Below are 8,451 nucleotides of genomic sequence, written 5' to 3'. Positions count from 1 at the left end.
CAGGTTCACATCCATTTGGTCATGTACTAAGTGATTTTGGGGGAAGACATACATTCTTTTCTAGACTTCCATAGCTTGCAGAGTATGCTTAATTGAATCTACTCCAAGGTGTTAGTTACATTAAAGATAACAAAACAATATGCTTAAGATTATTGAGTGCATAATGAGTGCCCAACAAATATCAGCTATTTTTAAAATTCAATGTTTATAATTATAAAATTCACCCAATCATCTCTTAAATAAAAGTAGATAAATATGAAAATGATTCTATATTTATAGATTTCTATCACATTCAGTCAAGTAGGAGAGTGCCAAGTCCTATCAATTTACCTTAAAATCTCTCTCTCTCTCTCTCTCTCTCTCTCTCGATTTCTTTCTGTCTCCTGTTTGTGTGTGTGATGATTTGACCGTCTGAAGTATAAAAGAGGGCTAGAGCAATAGTTCAACAATTAGGAGCACATATTGCTTTGATGCCAGCCAGGGAAGCAGGTAGACTAACTGCAGATCTTCACCTCTCTCTTTTCCTGCATATCCAGTCCCCTAGTCTCAGCTCCAGCTCTGCAGCAGACTACCTGTTGCAGCTTCTCACTCTGCCCATGTTTCCAGGAGACGAAGCAGATACTAATGGAACATCCTCCCTCCTGTGGATTCTCAAGTTCGTCCCTCATAGCCCATCCCCACTGCTACTTGTCAGCTCCAAAACCCTTGAAACATATTTTACCCAGAAACACCAATGGCCACACTTATTAGGATCCCAGAAGAATTTCCTACCAGGCAACACACAGCCAGCACACTCTCCTAAAAAGCAGAAGGTAACAAAAACCAAGGAACAAAACACATATCCAACAAAGAGAAGAACAAATATCAGTACCTAGAATTACATTCTTCCTAATCCCAGATGCCTACACACCAGTATAAAAGCACAATCAATAACAGCCAGGAAAATACATCTCCACTAAAGCCTGTCAGCAACTCCACAGTAAGTAGGACCTGAGAATCACAACATTGTTGAAACACAAGATGAAGAAATAAGAGCCCTTATGATTATTTATAAAATATTTATAAAACATTTAAAACATATATTATAATATTTATATAAATATGCAAATACAAGCTTTATCAATAAAAATATATAACAAATATAAATGTTATAAAATATTTATAAAAAAGCCTTTATAAATATTATATAGGTCCTTAAAGAATACATGAATAAAATTCCTTAAAGAAATCTATGAAAACACAAACAGTGAAAGGAAATTAACAAAACAGTTCAAACCTTGTAATTGGAAAAAGAATCAATATAGAAAACCCAAACTGGGGAAATCTGGGAATGAAAAATTTAGGAACTTAAAGAGGAACCTCAGAAGCAAGCCTTACCAACAGAATATAAAAGATGGGAGAGAGAACCTTAGGCATTGAGAATATGAGAACATGATAGAAGAAAATGATATGACAGTCAAAATGGATACAACAGGAAACATAAAAAACAAGGAATAAATAATCCCAGACTAACAAATCAAAAGAGGCGGGCGGGGGGGGGGGGGGGGGGGGAACACACACAGAGAACAGCAACAACAACAGTTTAAGCAATATCTCTCTGCAAATCCAGCCATACAGACAGCACAAGAGGGAAAATTCTAACATTAGAGGTTACTCACACCCAAAAAAGCACAGAGAATAAATGATCCCAGATCAGCAACCCAAAAGAGGGAACACACACAAAACATGAACTAAAATAACAGGACTCAGTAATCATGGATCATTGATATTTCTTAACATCAAATGGTCTCAATTGCCTAATAAAAAGATACCGATAACAAAATGGATACAAAAATAAGATTCGTCCTTCTACTGTATCCAAGAAACATGCTGCATCCAAAAAACATACACTAACATCAAGGATAGATATCACCTAATGGTAAAAGAATGGAAAAGGTTAACTCAAGCAAACGCAAGTAAGAAGCAAGTTGGTGCAGCCAATTTTATGTCAGATAAAATAGATTTCAAACCAAATCAAATCATAAGAGGTAGTAAAGGATACTACATATTCATGAAAGGAAAAATCCACCAAGAGGACATTGCAATTCTTAATATTTATGCACCAAACACAAGGGCACTCAAGTTCTAAAACAAAACAACACAAAAAACAAACAAAATACCACAGTTTAAATCACATGTTGACCCTTCCATTCTGATACTGTAAGACTTAACTATCCCATTCACCAACAGACAGGCCATTCAGACAACAAAGGGAAATTCTGGAACTAACTAAAGTATAAACTAAATGAACCAGCTGAGCTCTAGTGACACATACCTTTAAAACCAGCATTCAGGAGGCAGAGGCAGATGGATCTCTGTGAGTCTGAGACCAGCCTGATTTACAGAGTAAGTTCCAGAACAGTCAAGGCTACACAGAGAAATCCTAACTCAAAAAGAGAGAGAGAAACAGAGAGAGAAGAAAAAATAATCAAATGGACCTAACAAATATTTACAGCACATTCAAACACAAAAGAATATACCTTCTTCTCAGCACCTCATGTAACTTTCTCCAAAAATGACCATGTGCTCAGATACAAAGTAAGTTTCAGTAGATACATGAAAATTGAAATAACACCCTGCATTCTATTTGACCACTGTGTTTTAAAACTGAATATCAACAACAACAGAACAGAAAGTTTACCAAGTCATGGAAAATGAACAACTTTCTACTGAATGAAAAGCAAGTCCTGAAAAAAGTTGAAGACTTTCTAGAATTGAATAAAAATGAATACATAGCATACCAAACTTATGGAAAACAATTCAAAGAGCAAGCTGGTACACAGTTGTAAAAGGCAAGTTCATACTAATAAGTGCCTACATATAGAGATCTCATACTAGTAATTTTATAGCACATCTGAAAGTTCTAGAACAAAAATTTTAAAAAATTACACACAAAAGGAGTGTTTAAACTCAGGGCTGAAATCAATAAAAGAAAACAAACACAAAAATGCAAAGAATTAATAACACAAAAGAGTTGGTTCTTTGAGAAGATCAATATGATCAACAAATCCTTATCTAAATTAACAAAATTAAAAGTGAGAGAATATCCAAATTAACAAAATTAGAAGTTAAAAGGAGGACAGGACAATAAACACTGAGAAAATTCAGAGAAATATAAAGACATACTTTAAAAAAACCTGTACTCTACCAAATTGAAAAATCTAAAAGAAATGGATAATTCTCTTGATACATACCCCTCACAAAAGTTAATCAAGATCAGATGAGCAATTTAAACAGACCTAGAACCCCTAGTGAAATAGAAGCAGTAATTAGAAGTATGCTAAGAAAGAAAAATCCTAGAGCTAGATGAATTTAGCACACATTTCTATCAGAATTTCAAAGAAGACTTAATGCTAATGATCACTAAATTATTCCACAAAATAGAAACAGAAGGAACATTGTCCAATTCTTTTTATGAGGACACAGTTTACCTGATACCCAAACCACATAAAGACACAATAAAGAAAGAGAATTAAAGACCCATTTCCCTTATGAACATATGTGGCAATATATTGTGTACCCTAACAAACTTGCCTGAGGATCAGAGGACAGAGTGAGCCACTAGATTAGATATAGAGGTGAGGCAGTGGAGGCACACACCCTTAACCCTATCACCTGGGAGGCAAAGACCCATCTGGTTCTCTGTGAGTTCAAGGTAACACTGAAACAGAGCCAGGCAGTGGTGACATACATCTGGAATCCCAGTACTGGGAAGTGCACATGCCTTTAATCCCAGGAAGTGATGTCAGGGCAGAGAAAGGTATATAAGGCATGAGGAAATAGGAACTCACTCTCTTTAGGCTGAGGATTTCATAGAGGTAAGAACTAGTGGCTGTCTGTTCTGCTTCTCTGATCTTTCAGCTTTCACCCTGATATCAGACTCTGGGATTTTTATTGAAAGACCATCTTAGATTTGAACAACAAACATAGATGTAAAAATTTCTAATAAAATATTTTAAAAACAAATCCAAGAAAGCATAAAAAATGTTAACCACCATGATCAAGCAATTATCATCCCAGAGATACAGGGATGGTTCAACATATATAAACAGATAACTGTAGTCTACCATGTAAAAATTGAAAGACAAAAAGCACATGGTCACTTCATTAGCTGAAGGAAAGGCCTTTGACAAAAGCCAACACTCCATTCAGCTAAAAGTACTGGGAGAGATTAGGGATACAGGAGACATATCTCAACATAATAAAGGCAAATTACAGCAAGCTTATAGCCAACATCAACTTAAATGGAGAGAAACTCCAATAAATTCCATTAACATCAGGAACAAGACAAGGTTGTTCACTTTCTCCATATGTAGTCAACAGAGCACTTGAAGTCTCAGCTAGAGCAATGAGACAACCGAGGAGACCAAGGGGAGACAAATTGGAAATGAAGAAGTCAAAGTGTTTTTATTGGCAGATGATATGATTGTATACATAAGTAACCCTAGAAATTCCACCAGGGAACTCCTATAACTGATAAACACTTTCAGCAAAGTAGTTGGATACAAAATTAACTCACTAGAATCAGCAGCCTTCCTATATATTAATGAAAAACATACTGAGAAATATATCAGGGAAACACCTTTCATTATAGCCTCAAATAATATAAAATATCTTGGAGTAACTCTAATCAGATAAGTGAAAGACTTATATGATTAAAAACTGTAAGACATTGAAGAAAGAAGTTTCAGAAGATATTAGACGATGAAAAGAGCTCCTTTGCTCATGAGTTGGTAGCACTAAGGTAGTAAAAATATCCGTTCATTCTGCCAAAAGCAAACTACAGATTCAGTGCAATAACCATCAAATTTTTAACATAATGCTTCACAGATCTTGAAAGAGCAGTCTTCAGCTTCATGTGGAAGAAAACAAACAAAAGCAAAAAACTCAAGATAGCTAAAACAATCCTGAATAATAAAAGAACTGCTGGAGATATCTTTATCTCTGATCTCAAATTGTATTGAGAGTTTAAATGATAAGAATAGTACAATACTGGCCAAAATCAGATACATTGATCAATGGAATTGAATAGAAGAACTAAACTTAAATTTACATATCTAAGGATCTAATTTCTGATAAAGAAGCCAAAAAATACACACTGGAAAAAAGACAGTCTCTTCAACAAATGGTGCTGGTCAAACTGAATGGCTACATATAGAGAAATGCAAAAAGTTCTGTACTGATAATCCTACACAAAACTCAAATTAAAATGGGTCACAGACATCAACGTAAGTCCAGATACACTGAACCTGATAGAAGAGAAAGTGGGGAACAGCCTTGAGCTCACTGGTAGATGAAAAGACTTCCTGAACAGAATACTGTTAGCACAAGCACTAAGATCAAGAGTTAATGGAATTGAACCTCAAGAAAATGAAAAGCTTCTGTGTGGAAAAGGACACTGTCAATTGGAGAATGAGGCAGCCTACACAATGGGAAGCTATTTTTACTAACTACACATCTGATAGAATGTTAATACCAAAAATATATAAAGAACTCAAGACTAGATATTTAAAAAAACAAAAACAAAAACGAAATAACCCAATTAAAAAATGGAGTACAGGTGCTGGATAAATGGCTCAGCTGATCTTCCAGAGTTCAGCTCTCAGCAACCACAGTGTGGCTCACAGCCAACTCTAGTAGGATGTGATGCCCTCTTCTGGCATAAAAGTGTACATGCAGATAGCACTCATGCATAAAATAAATAAATCTTTTTTTTTTTTTTTAAAGGAGTACAGACCTAAACAGAGAATTCTCAATTGGGGAAACTAAAATTGCCACAAATTTAAAAAAAAATGTTCAACATCCTTAGCCATAAGGGAAATAGAAATAGAAACTACTTTATGAATTTATTTTATACCCATCAGAATGGCAAACATCAATAAAACAAATGACACCAGCCCATGCTGGTGAGGGTGTGGAATAAGGAGATCGCTCATACATTGTTGGTGGGACTGCAAACTTGCATGCTACTATGAAAATAAGTGTAGTAGTTCTTCAGGAAGATGGGAATTGATCTACCTCAAGATCTAGCTGTACTACTCTTGGGCATATACCCAAAAGATGCCTCATTCTACTGCACAGACACTAGTTCACCCATGTTCATTTTTTGCTCTATTCATAATAGTCTGAAATCGGAAACAACCTAGATGTCCCTCAAGAGAAGAATGGACAAAGAAAATGCCATAAGCGGGTAGTACATGTCTTTAATCCCAGCACTCAGAAAGCAGAGGCAGATGGATCTATTTGAGTTTGAGACCAGCTTGGTCTACAGAGCAAGTTCCAGGACAACCAAGGCAGTTATACAGAGAAACTATGTCTTGAAAAACCACAAAAAAAGGAAAAGAAAATGTGAAAATGTAGCACATTAACATAATGGAGTATCATTCAGCTACAAGAAGAAAACAAAAACTAAATTCTCAGGTTAATGGGTGGAACTAGGAAAAATCATCCTGAATGAGGTAGCTCATACCCAGAAAGAGAACTATGTTATAGATTCACTTTTTATGCATGTTAGCTATTAAATCAATGATAAACAAGCTACAACCCATAGAGGCACAGTGGATAGGTGCAGGATATGGGACTGTGATGTGGAGGCAGATAGATCTCATTAGGAAAAGGAAATAGAGTAGAAAGTTATGCATCAATGCGGGGACTGGATTGGGTTGATCAAGTGGAGAAGGTGAGGGGAGAGGGGGACAAGGGGGAGAATGAAGGAAGAAAATGCTAAAATTAAGGCCATTTGAGGGAGAATATGGAAAACTAATACAATGGGAGGTTCCTAAAACAAATACATATATAAAAGTGATCTAAGTGAAATCTCCAAATAATTGGAGAGACAGAGCCCCAACTGGCCTGTCTTGTCACCAAATCAAATTTCTAGTTCTAGGATCTCATTATATTTAATTGAATTGTTGGCCAAAGGGGTCCCATGGGAACCCCTAAACAACCCACACTGCTGCCAGTACTATAGATTGCTCTCCACAAACCGGTGTCAAGGTCCCCATTACTGAAGACAACACCTACACAACCCACTGAATATGGAGAAGTGGAGCTGTACCTACTGAGTGTTCACCCCTACATGCTAGCATCTTTGATACAGGAAGGTACTTTGCATGCTATCAAATTAGAAATGTAAACACAAATCCAGCCACAAACTCTTTGCTACAATGGCATCCTGCTTCTAAGATATGCTTTTGCAATATTGGCACCAAGTTTGTGAGAGTAACCAACCAATATCTAATTTGACTGAAGGCCAAGATATGGAACCCATGCTTAATACTGCTTGGTTGAAAAAGAATTTGAGACTAGATATTTCAGGGGTCTACATAAAATCAAATACTATTATTCTAAAAAACTACAAAACAAAAAAATACATAAAGCAATAAAATGACTACTAATGACACTTTGCCATTCTCATGGATCAGTACCTTGGTTAACCATCATCAGAGAAGCTTCCTCCTGCATCATATGGGAACGAACACAGAGACCTACAGCCAGACATTATGCAGACAGTGAGAGACCTCAGAACACTCAGCTCTAAGCAGGATGTCTCAGGGAACCCCAAAGGAGAAGAGGAGACAAAAAGAGTGTAATAGCCAAAGGGAATGGAAGAACCAAAAAAAAAAAAAAAAAAAAAAACAAGGCTGCTAAACTCCACAGGACCTATGCACATATGAATTAATAGAAACTGAGGCAGCATGCACAGGGACTACACAGGTCTGTACCAAATGAGGCCCTAGAGCTGGAAGGAGAAATGGATACATGTCCCCATCCCTAACCAAGAAGGAATTTCTGATTGATAACCACTTTCAGATGGAAGGTTTGTTTTCTCCAAGGGAGTCTCACTGGGGAAACAAACTACTCTTAAGGATAATTCCCAGCAGTAAGTAGCACATGGGCAACAGAAAACAATCTGAACGGCATCTTTGGCCTTTTCAAAAATTTTTATCTTATTGTTTTTATTTATAATTCTCTATTCTCTCTTTTTACCCGGCATGTCCTTTGCATATACAGTATCACTTCCAGTTGAGTGTTTTTATGGGATTCCTGAGTTTACAAACGAGTGGATCTCTGTTTCTTGTGACTACCCCTTGGCTCTTTTCCTTCTGTTTGTTTGTTTTGTCTAATTCTGGCTTTTGTTAGCTTTTGCTTTTTGTTATTACATTTTACTTTATGTTATTATTACCCATTAGAAGCCTGTTTACTTTCTAATGAGAGAAACAGAAAAAAGGGTAGGTCTGGACGGAAAATGAAGTGGGAGGAACTATGAAGAGTAGAGTGAGAGGAACTGTAATCAGGATGTATTATGTGAAAGAAATCTATTTTTGACCAAAGGGAACAATAAAGCATGAAAGACACAGCCTGGGGGAGGTAGCTCACACCTGTAGTCACATCACTCGGTGGACTGAGTAT

Source organism: Peromyscus californicus, unplaced genomic scaffold (genome assembly GCF_007827085.1).
Source record: "Peromyscus californicus insignis strain IS unplaced genomic scaffold, ASM782708v3 Scaffold_15__1_contigs__length_86483966, whole genome shotgun sequence".
Lineage (NCBI taxonomy): Eukaryota > Metazoa > Chordata > Mammalia > Rodentia > Cricetidae > Peromyscus > Peromyscus californicus.
Note: the sequence above shows the minus strand (reverse complement) of the source record.